We start from the raw sequence: 12,629 nt of genomic DNA on the forward strand, positions 1-12,629 counted from the left end.
AGAATAAAAAGGATAAATAGAACACTATGATCACACACGCAAATGATATGCCAGTCCAAACACACCCTGCCACCAAATATTCAGAAACTTTCCATGGTGTCTAGTGTTTTTAACACCCCTACGGGGCAGATTTGCCTGATAAATTGCCAATCTGCCTCCAAGGGGGGCAGAAATGTCCAAAATAATTGCCTGTTAAAGCAGAGCGACCCTTGCCCAGTGAACCACTCCCCAAACATAAAATTCTACAGCTTTAAGAAATCCATGGTGTCTAGTGGGCTTCTGCTCCCCTTGGGGCATATGGGCCTAAATCATAATGGCAGATATTCCCTCAAAGGGGGCAGAAACAGTCAAAATATTCTCCTCCAACAGGGGAGTGACCCTTGCCCAAGGGCCCTGTGACAGGGTTCCTGTGGTGACTATAGGAAGACTCGTCGGGTCGGCTCAAGCTAAGATCCCGGATAGGTGCCCCGAGGGTACCTCGATGAGCGGCTCTGTTTGTCCGAGGGGTGAACTGCTTCCGGTGCCGACAGGAAGAAGAAGGGGCAGGACCTGAGGAAAGGAGGAGTGTGCGTTGGAGATTAGAAGCACAAGCGGAACGAGGAGAGAGAAGGCGCAAGAGCGAGAGGAGGGAACGTGCTGGAAAGAAGACGCAGGACACAATCAAGAGGAGGGGACGCACAGGAAGGAAGACGTGGAACCAGAAAAAGACCCCAGAAAAGCCTGCCCAGGGAGAATCCGAGGACGGAGGAGGCCAGCTTAGCGAGGAAAACTGGGGAGCCAATGGAGGAAAAATCCCTACCAGACTATCCCGCCTCGTTCCTGGAGGAGCATGGCTAAACAAGGTACGGTCTTTCTGTACCACAACATAGATTAAAACGGGGGAAGGAGGCATAGAGACATGGGGAGAGAACACACTGAATGGGTGACGGTGAAGGTTCCTCTTTGAGGCACGTTTTTTGTGCATGGGATCATCACATGGGTGTATGTCAAATAAGGGTAAATTATCCCCCACTAGTCACTCATGAGCACCTCCCCAGTTTTCCCCACGCTACAGCCTCAAGGTCTGAAATACTTACCTAATGCCGGGTCCATGTTCCTCTCATTCTTCCTTCAAAGCGAAAGGGTCAAGTATCAAGAGCGGCCAGAAGACTCCCCAATCGGGAAAAGAAAGAACCTTCAAGAGATTACATTAAACAGAAAGGGAGACAGAGAAGGAATAATAAGTAAAAAAGAGAAATTAAAAGAACCCCACAATAAGAAATCGTCTGGTGACTCCTTCTTTCTAAGATAACCTATGACAGGTCAGCCCTCCAAACACAAATAATCTACAGCATAAAGAAATCCCTGGTGTCTAGTAGGCTGCTGCCCTTCATGGGAGCAGATCGGCCTAAATCATAATTGCCAATTTGCCCCAAGGGGGGTTGAAACAGCCAAAATATTCTCCCACAAAAAGGGAAGCGACCCATGCCCAAGGGGCTGCTCCCCAAACACAAAAGTAATACATATATATAAATCCCTTGTGTCTAGTGGGCTTCTGCCCCCCTTAGGGCCAGATGGACCTAAAGGAAAAGGCTGATCTGCAACCAAAGGGGCAGAAACTGGCAGAATACTTGCTCCCCAAAGGGTAGCGACCCTTGCTGAAGGGGCCATCCCTCACAACACAACAATAATGGCTAAAAATTAGATCCCTTGTGTCTAGTGGTTTCTGCTCCCCTTGAGGGCAGATCTGCCCAAAGAAAGACCAATCTACCCTCAAGTGGGACAGAAGTGGCCAATGTACTTGTGCGCTAAAAGGGAAGCAACCCTTGCTGAAGGGCCTGCTCCCCACAACAACATGCTGCCCAAACGAAATATCTCTGGTATCTAATGGGCATTCCTGCTGCACAATTGTGGCATCATGTGCGATTGTGAAGCAGACATTGGGGGAAGGAAAACCCTTTCTTTTTCTGCAATGCCTCTTTGGCTAGCCCCAAACCCTAACTGGATGAATGCAATGCAATTTATTGGTTTATAATATCCATTTTTTTCAGATCTGTCATTTGACACCTCAAAGAGACAAAAAAATGTGCTAATATCTGCCTAAATTTTACCAAAAGGAGTTTCCCTGCTCTACGACTTACGTTTGTAATTTTAACGTCAATTGGAGGGGGCTTCCTCTGATTTTAAGATGTAGAAGATGTAGAGGCTGGACAATTTCTGATCAAGAGCAACTATATAGATACATCTGTTATATCTAACAGAGGTGCGTTAGTAGCAACAGGGCAGTTAAAATTTTCCCATTCAGGGAAGGTGTATATTTTACCCAAATCAAAAGTAAGAGATGCTGAGCTGAATAGTAGGAGTTGGTAAAAATAGTAAAACAAAGGTAGAATATAGAAAAATAAATAATTAGATATATGAAACAAGAAGAGATCATTTTAATTTTAAAAAGATTAAGTTGCAAAGAAGCCATTTTTTTCCCAGCAACTTATTTGCAATACAAATCTTGGTAATTCAAACACAATTTTGTGAATTGGATTGCTTGAAATTTGTATGGCAGGACTGAAGTTCATGTTTGGAATTTTCAAAGAATGTCAAATATTACTGCAGAAATGAATCAAGATCTATTGTGTGTGAAGGGGTAATTCTTATAACAAGGAAGCATTTTCCATGAGCGGAAAAATGTATTAGAGAAAGGTATTGGGTGTGGGCATATTATTTTTCCAATGAAAAGGCTGCCCCACTTTTGCTTTCAGACAGGAAGGTCAAAAGTTGCCAACACTTTTTCCATGCTACATTTCTGAGAATAATGTTTTCCAGACAGGAACTATGATCTGAAGTTCCCAGGGAAAAAGGCAAACCTCATGTGATTCTCCTTAGATTCTGTTATGAAATTGGGACTGAAGCAGTTCCAGTTAGACAGATGGGTGTAGGTCAGAATATCATATACAGAAATATAGTGTGACATTTCACTATCGGTAACAAAGATATTGTCTAATTGACTGTTGATTTTCTATTACTAACTGCAATGGGGTGATACATTTGTATTTAGGTAATTTTTAGGGTACAATATTTATGTCAGATGATATTCTTTCACACTAGATGCTATGAATCTCAAACGAATGCTGGGGATTTCTATCTATAATAAAACTTTGGGGTCTGTTGCCAACAATGTTTACTAAACAAATGAGGTGAAACGTACATGACAGACTGTTCTCTATATATTTTGACCCTTTTGTTTCATCACTGAAGGCATGTGATATGCCCTACTGCATGATTTAACTGCCACAAATGCCTATAAAGCAGTGATTAGTACCTGTGGTGTCTTCTTGTGATGACTGAAGAGGATTGTTTAGCTCATCCTCGAGGTCCCAGAAATACACCTGCAAAAGAGCCTTAAGAAATCTTGTCATTACCTCTGAACCTGCAAAAGAATTTGAAGAAATCATTAGTCATTACTTCTAAATGAGATGTCAAAAACTCTGAGGAAGCCTTAGGTTGACACTAATCACAGCATAGCTAGAACATGCACTATGCAGATTTTGTAATTTGGCAGCATTTTCTATCAAAAACCTAAATCCAAAAAATATTAACGGTCCTTGAATGAAATGAGACAAACTCATCAAGCTTAGCTGAGAACATTACAATTTTGCTGGATATATTCTGCAGTCATACCTCTCCAACAGTTGTGGCTGCCACTGAACAGGGGTGGTGGGGTGGGAAGGGATTTAAAAAACAAACAAAAAATATCCGCTTACCTGGTCCATCAGAAGATGGGCTCACCTCCTCCATCCTTGTCCTGAGCAGCCTCGTCTTCTTAAGGAAAGCACACAGGATCCCACATCCCCTCAGCCAATCATAACGCTGCTGTCACCAGCACGACAGCAGCATCGTGATTGGTGTGAGCGGCCTGGTTCGGCAATCACACAGGGAGTGGGACCCAGTGCACTTTTTCCTCCCGGCCCTGCAATAGAGCTGGGTGGAAAAATACTTAGGGGGTCATTATGACCCTGGCGGTTGGCTGTAATATGGAGGAAAGTACTGCCAACAGGCTGGCGGTACTTTCCTCCATATTATGACATTATATATCACACTGACCACCACGGCGGTAACGACTGACGGGCTGTAGACTTCAATCTCCAGCCCGGCAGCCGTCACTTGCCCGCCTGCAGGATATGACCCCGCCTACCGCCATGGTTTTCGTGGCATCCTTACCGCCACGAAAACCAAGGCGGTAGGCACTATCAGCGACAGGGAATCCCTCCCCTGTCACTGATAGGGGTCTTCCCCACCCGCCTCCTCCTCCCCAGGATTCCCCCCACCCCCCCTTCCTCTCCAAACCCCCCTTCATAAACACCCCTCCTTCACATACACATACCCATTGCAACATTCACCCACCCATGCATACATCCATTCACACACACATCCACACACACTTACATACATGCATTCACACTACTCAACATACACGCACTCACACCCCCAAACATGCACACACATACAACACGTAACACACACCCACATACACGCATGCACAGACATACACACACACCCACAAACACACACACAACACCCTCATCCCCCTCCCGTGTCAGAGCACCCACTTACCTGGATCCAGGAGACTGGACGGGGCGCTGCCGCCAGCAGCAGCGTCCGCCAACAGAACCCAGTCAGGCCGTATTATTCTCATAATATGGCCTGGCCGAGGTCTACTGGCGTGGTGCTGCTGCTGGCAGCAGCACCACCTTACCGCCGTCTGCCAGCATGGCCACAACCAGATTTCCGCCATCCTTCTGGCGGAAATCCGGCAGTGGTCATGATACGGCGGATGGCTGGTAGCCGCGGCGGCGGTCTTTTGGCAGCCGTCGCCGCAGAGGTAGGCGGTATATACTGTCAAGTTCCTAATGAGGGCCAAAGTGCTCATGTCTGTTTGGATGGCCCAACACGGACGGCCAAATAGACATGCGCACTTATGGTTCACATACCACTCCTTCTCCAGCCCTCCTGACTCCAAATAAAAATAAAATAATAATAACATTGCGTTATTATAATTTTTATTTTTCCTTTTCCTGAAAGTGACGTGCCTCCACCTTAGCAGAGGAGCTGATGCTGCTCTTCGATACTCTCTAAGTAGCTACAAAGGAGCAACAGCATGTGATGACTGTTTTGAAGCCAGGATACAATAGCGTGCTTCAGCAGTTTCTGCTCAGAACATTCTCATCTTCATAAAATTCTCGCTTACGAGCCATTAAGTATTTCAGCTTTGGAAAACCATGCACCACACATATGAACCAACTAGCACAACTCATGTGCTCATTGAAGGGCCACTTCTGTTTAGGTCTTTTGAATCACCATTTCCAGCGTTGGTAGGGTATTGTCACATCATTATAGTGAATTCTTATCAAACAAGTTGAAAACGACAGATGCTGCTTCAAATATCGCCAGCAACCTGCTTTCAACCCAGTGAATTAAGCGTCACAAATTTTCATAGTAGGCCAACACTCCAGGTAACACTGAACAATTCCAGATGCAGCACAGCCTGGCATTCAGGCTGTTCTTACTTCAAAAACTCATGCAGACACTTAGGCCCTCATTACAATCCTGGCGGTCGGTGTTGAAGCAGAGGCAATACCACCAACAGGCCGGCGGTAACAGAAATGGAATCATGAACACGGCGGAAACCGCCAACAGATACAACCACTTTAGCACTCTGACTGCCAAGGCAGTAGCAACAAACACCGCAGCGGTAACCGCCAACAGCCAGACGGAAGACAATGTACCGCCCACTCCATTACAACACGCCCATCCACCAGCTTTTCTTGGGTGGTACCAACGCCATCAAAAGCACAGCGGAAACAGTACTTTGAAGGGAAACCATTAATCTCTCAACACTCAAGGAAGAACCAGGGCACCATGGAGCCCGAGCTGCAGATCTTCCCCATGTTGGTGTTTCTTCTCATATACCAGGAGTACCAACGGCGGAGACGACGACCACGGTGAGTACTGCACCTAGCACATAGGGGAGGGGGGAGGAAAAAGAGAATGACAGACACATGCAACACGCAACACCCCCACCCGCACTACCATACACACAAACACATGCAACAACATTACATATACACCCCGTAACCCTCAGGAATAACGCAAGGACAAAAGTAATTGAGTCAAATGAGTGTTATATTAGAAATACTTAGAAATATGTTAATAATTCAAAAACAGTATTTACAAAATATAAAATATGTACAATGTCCATTCAAAATGTCCCACTGGGCCAAAACACATAGGCCAAGCCCACACTTGACTCCTGCCTCAATACGGAGAGAACACTGCAGGGGCATCAGGTCGAAAACACACAGGCACCTCAGGGGGATGGGGAAGGGGGGGTACCTCAGCAGGAAGATGGTACAACGCCACTGCTCCTGGAGGGGGCTGCATGTCCACAGCGATGTCCTGGGGAGTGCAAAGCCACAGTCTATCAAGTCTCTCAAGTGGGTGGTTTGCCTACTGCTTGGTCCTGGGGAGTGCAAGGCCACAGTCCCTGAAGTGGCTGGTTTGCCCACTGCTTGGTCCTGGGGAGTACAAGGCCACAGTCTCTCAAGTGGGTGGTTTGCCCACTGCTTAATCCTGGGAAGGGCAAAGGCACAGTTTCTCTAGTGTGTGCCGGTTTTGCACTGGTTCTAGAGGGGGCTTTGTGCCCAGTGTGCTTAATCCTGCCAAGGATAGGGTGAGTAGATGTCTTCTTCCACTGGTTCTGGAGGAGCTTGGTGCCAGTGTGCTCCATCCTGCCAAGGATAGGGTGAGTGAATGCCTTCTTCCACTGGTTCTGGAGGGGGCTTGGTGCCCAGTGTGCTTCATCCTGCCAAGGATAGGGTGAGTGGATGCCTTCTTCCACTGGTTCTGGAGGGGGCTTGGTGCCCAGTGATGTAGTACATGAGGTGTGCAAGGTCACAGTCACTCACCTGGGTGTCAGATCCACACGATTTTCTGTGGGTAGAATGCATGACACACCAGGGATGCATGACTACAGTCAATCCGCTGACGGGGACGGCTGTACTATAGTTGCAGTGTCAGTGCAGGTGGTGGTGCTGCCAGTGGTGGGGGGAGGCTCCAGCCCTTCCCCTGCAGCCTCGGACGGCTGCCCACTGGGGCTGCTGCTGCTGGTGCGGTGCGGTGGTGCTGCTGTCCACGGTGCAGGTGGCATGCTGGCGGCGGGGCAGCTGGCGCTGGGGGCCGCGGTGCAGGTAGCAGTGCTGGCCGCGGGGCTGCCAGTGGAGGGGGAGGCTCCAGACCTTCCCCTGCAGCCTCAGGCGGCTGATGCGCCCCTTCCTGCCCTTGGCAGATGGTGGTGCCTCCTTGCTTCTGCCAGCTGGAGTCTTTGCCTTAGCCTTGTTTGTCCTTTCCTGGTGGTAGAATTTTCTTGTCCTTGGCAGATGTTGGTGACGCACCGGCTGGCCTGACAGGTGCCTCCTTAGAACCTCTCTGAGCTCCAGAAACCACAGTGGACGTGGACTTGGCGGCTGAGGCGCTGGGCTGGGTTCTGGCCACTCTAGCCCAAGGGGAAGGGTGTGGGGGCGGAGGGGTAGGGAATAGGTCAATGCTGGTGAGGAAAAGCTTCTTAGGGACACTGGGGCGGGAAGAGGGTGAAGGTTTGGGAGTAGAGGAAGAGGGAGTGGTTGTAGGAGGTGTCGGTCTGCTGCGTTTGGGTGCATCAGCTGGATGCTGTTGCGAAGTGGATGGCTGTTGGGTCGGTGTGTGTTTGGGGTTGTGTACTGTGGGAGGAAGGGTCACAGACACAGTGGGAGAGGACACAGGGGACGTGTGCATGGATGTGGGGGTGGTGACTGCCAGTGAGGGGGTGTAGTGATAGGCGTGCTGGTGATGGAGGTAGAAGATGAGGATGCAGTGCATGCAGGTGTGAGTGGAGACTCTACTGGGAGGGAGGTGGATGGGGAGGAGGAGGGGGACACAGTGGAGGCAGTGGATGTTGGAGTGTCTTTTTCTGGATGGTGCTTGTGTGAGATCCTGTTGGATGATGTGTGGTGCTTGTGTTTGCCTGAGCCACTTCTGTGTGTTGATTTGGGTGAATGCTGGTCTGAAGGTGTGCTTGGGATAGGTTGGGGTTGAGTGGATTGGGACTGGGTAGAGGAAGTTGGAGGGGGGAGGCTGGAGACAGGGACAATGGCTGCCATCAGTGAGGAGGCCAGAGCCTGAAATGCTCTGGGTTGGGCTGCCACACCAAAGTGAATGCCCTCCAGGTATGAATTTGTTTTTTGCAAATGCCTCTCGACACCCTGGATGGCATTCAGAATGGTTGTCTGTCCAACAGTGAGGGATCTCAGGATGTCAATAGCCTCCTCACTCTCGGCAGCAGGGCTGACTGGGGCAGGGCCTGAGGTGCCTGGTGCGAGGAGAGGCCCACCCTGCTGGGTGAGTGGACACAGGAAACTCACTGAGGGGCTGTTGTGAGGGCGGTGCTGGTTGGGGGGTGGCGGCTGTACCTGTGGTTGGGTTGGGCACAGAGGTGTCCGCCAGGGAGCTTCCATCGGAGGAGAAGTCGCTGTCTGTAGTGTCCCTTCCTGTCCCCATCGTGGTGTTCCCCTTGCTCTCCGTCCCACTGGTGTCCTCACCGTTGGTGGATTTGGTCTCCAGGCCCATGTGGGATGCAGCTCCCTCCGTCGCTGGTGCCTCTGCTCCTCCGCCAGATGAGGCTAATGCACACAAGGACAGGGTGACAAAACAAAAAAGGGGGAAGAGACAGAGGATACACTTGGTCAATATCAGAAACACCACTACCGTTGGCGTACACAACACACAGGGAGCTGCCCTATGCACTAGGCCATCTACTACCAGTTACACAGCTAGTCACCAGCCCATGGGGTACAATGCCTAATGCCATGAGCTGCACACCTGAAACCCACAGGACCCTGCCCAATAGTAGATGCCCACTAACACTATTGAGGTTGGAGTGCTTCAGACCTACCCTGCCAGTTCGCCCTGGCCTAGGGGCACCCACAGCCCACATCCCCCACCCAGGTAAAACCTTAATGGGTGCAAAGTCAGGATTCTGAATCTATACTCACCCCCTTGTGGCTGCTGTGATGCCCTCAAGTGCCCATCCAACCCTGGATAGGCCACCGCCAGGATGCAGAACATCAGGGGGATCAGGGTACGACAGGCATCCCTTCCTCGTTGGTAGGCCAGCCCCAGCTGGGCCTCTGCTGTCTACCTTGCCCAGCAGCGCAGGTCCTCCCACCATTTGCGGCAGTGGGTGCTCCACCTATCAAAGACCCCCAGGGTCCGCACCTCCTTGGTGATGACACGCCAAATACCCTTTTTCTGACCTGCAGGGAAATATGCATAGAAAAAAGGGATTAGTCATACCGTCCGGACTGTTACACTCAAGTCCCACAACATCCCTTCCATCCCCTTAGGCACAGACATTGACCACCAGACATGCAGCACTCTACCCAGTGCCCCTCAGCCCCCCCTACACGAGGCATACACAGACAGCACTCCATACATTCATGGCCCACGCATCATGCTCACAGTGTACTCACCTGTTTGTCCGGAGGACCATAGAGTGAAGTATACTGGGGTAGGACCCCATCCACCAGTCTCTCCAACTCCTCAGAAGTGACGGCAGGGATCCTTTCCCCAGACACTCGATCCATTGTCGCTTCCAGACGCAGGTCACAGCAGCAGTTGCAATAGACATCCTCTCCTGTTGAAGGTCAGGTAGCGAGTGATTGAACAGTAAGAAAATGGCAGTCACGTCCGCGTCGGTGCGTACCGTCACCGCCGGCATACATCGCCATTGGCTCCTGGAACCCATAGGGCTCAATGATAACCAATGCAAAGTTGCACGGCGGTCATCGACCGCTGACCGCAACGATGCACAACGCCAACGGAATTACCTCATTTCCACATGTCTCTCCTCAGAGGTCAGACAGCCGCCATTTCAGGGGGGCACAGGCCATGGCACCTAACTGCGTCTCACCAGACATTGGCACATCAACTGATTTTCAAATTCACACACTGTTTCTGTAAAGGAAGAAATGCATTGTTATTGCAACATATGTGTGATTATGACCCTCTGCTCACTGTTTTCCACCCTAGAGTTCAACCGCTGAGGATGAATAGGAGATAGAGACATCCCCCTGTGTACAGACCCCTTGTGGACCTGGCGACTATGGAGGACCGACACATTATCCTTAACTGCAGACTTGTTAGGGCCACAATCCAAGAACTATGTGCCCAATTGGAGCCAGACCTGATTTCAGCTATCCACCACCTCACAGGTATCCCCCTCTAATACAGGTCCTGTTAGTGCTCCATTTCCTGGCAAGTGGTTCCTTCCAAACAACAGTGGCCATGGCATCAACTATGTCTCAGCCAATGTTCTCTAACCTGTTCACCAGAGTGTTGTCTGCCCTGCTGAAACACATGCACAGCTACATCGTATTCCCACAGGTGGAGGATTTGGCCACAGTGAAGGGTGACTTTTATGTCCTGGGACATATCCCCAACATCATTGGTGCCATTGATGGTACACATGTAGCATTTGTCCCCCACCCCCCTGGAGAAATGAACAAGTGTTCAGGAATAGAAAAAGCTATCACTCTCTGAATGTGCAGATGGTGTGTTTGGCGGACCAGTACATCTCGCATGTGAATGCCAAGTATCCTGGCTCTGTGCATGATGCCTTTATCTTGAGGAACAGCAGCATCCCTTATGTGATGGCTGAACTCCAGAGGCACCGGGTGTGGCTAATAGGTGAGCCCAAGGTCCCCACCCAGTATATGTTGGTGTATGGGGTTGTCCCCAAAGGTGAGAGTGTGGCTAACACGTATCCCTCGATATTTGCAGGTGACTCTGGTTACCCCAACCTCTCATGGCTGCTGACCCGAGTGAGGAATGCCAGGGCAAAGGCAGAGGAATGTTACAATGAGGCACATGGGCAAACGAGGATAAGTGAGAGAACATTCGGCCTCCTGAAGGCCAGGTTTAGGTGCCTCCATCTGACTGGTGGATCCCTGTACTACTCACCCAAGAAGGTGTGCAAGATCATCGTTGCATGTTGCATGTTGCACAACCTATCCTTGAGACGCCAGGTGCCGTTTCTGCCGGAGGATGAGCCTGGAGATGGTCTTGTGGCAGCGGTGGAGCCTGTGGACAGTGAGGAAGAGGAGGCAGAGGATGAAGATGTGGACAACAGAAGTTCTCTCATACAGCAGTACTTCCAGTGACACACAGGCAAGACACTGTAACTTCACTTTACAATGCACTTTTCTGTTGGACACCGACAATGATTTCCTTTTGTCTATGGCCACTTACTGTACCCTTTGGCATCTCTATCTTCAGATCTCTGTGCCCCACACTGGCTCCTGGTGTGTTTACTGCTGCCCACTAGAGGTCATACCAATGTATGTATAACTGTACATATGAATTGCAATGTTTACAGATTGTTGTACTACAACATATTTCAATCAATTGACAGACTCCAGACTTCTATTTGTTCCAAGGGTGTTTATTTAAGTTCTAAGAGGTTCAGGGGGTAGTGGAATGGGCTGGGTTGATGGTGGAAGAATGTCCAGATAGAGTCCAGTCTCTTTGTATCACAGGTTCATTGTCCAATGGGGCATAGGAAGGGGAGCAATGGCAGTTCCAGGTGGACAGGGTAACAGAGTGGGACACAATTGTGAAAATCAGGAGAGTCTTATTTCCTGGCGGGGTCTTGGCAATGTTCTCTGGCTTTTGCCTGGATCGCAGGGACCGTTTGCGGGGTGGTTCTCCTTCTGCAGGGGGTGGGGTGCTGGTGGCCTGTTGTTCCAGTTGCGGGCCTCCTGTCCACTAGCGCCGGCAGAGGTGGAGGGCTGTTCTTCGGTGTGGCTAGTGTCAGGGGCCCGTTGGTGTGCCACTGCCTCCCTCATGGTGTTGGCCATGTCAGCCAGCACCCCTGCAATGGTGACCCGGATGGTGTGGATGTGTTTGAGGTCCTCCCAGATCCCCAGGTACTGTCCCTCCTGCAGCCGCTGGGTCTCCTGCAACTTGGCCAGTATCTGGCCCAAGGTCTCCTGGGAATGGTGGTATGCTCCCAGGATCCCTGCAAGTGCCTAGTGGAGAGTGGGTTCCCTGGGCCTGTCCTCCCCCTGTCGCACAGCAGTCCTCCCAGCTTCCCTGTTGTCCTGTGCCTCATTCCCCTGAACCATGTGCCCACTGACCCCAGTCCCTGATTGTCTTGGGTTTGTGGGGTTGCCTGGGGTCCCTGTAGTGGTGGACACACTGCTGATTGGTGTGTCATGGGGACAGTGGTATGGGCCCGCTGGGTGGGTGCTCTGCTGGTGTTTCCTGAGGGGGGAGGGTCTGTGGTGGTATGGGTCTGTGGCAGTGTAACTGACTGTCCAGAGGTCCGTGATGGGCCAGGTTGGTCATCGTGATCCAGGCGTGCAGAGCTGCTGTCATCACTGTGGGTCTCTTCTGTGGGGGACTGGATGTTGGTGGCATCGCCTCTCCGGGGACATTGAGTGGGGGTCCTGTGGGGATGTAAATGCAGTGTTATTGTATGTGCGTGTGCCATCTTGTGCATGGATGTATTTCCCTGTATGGTTGTGATAGCCCTGTCAGCTTTGCCTTGTGTGCGTGGTGATTTT

The sequence above is a fragment of the Pleurodeles waltl genome, chromosome 4_1, assembly GCF_031143425.1.
Source record: "Pleurodeles waltl isolate 20211129_DDA chromosome 4_1, aPleWal1.hap1.20221129, whole genome shotgun sequence".
Taxonomy (NCBI): Eukaryota; Metazoa; Chordata; class Amphibia; order Caudata; family Salamandridae; genus Pleurodeles; species Pleurodeles waltl.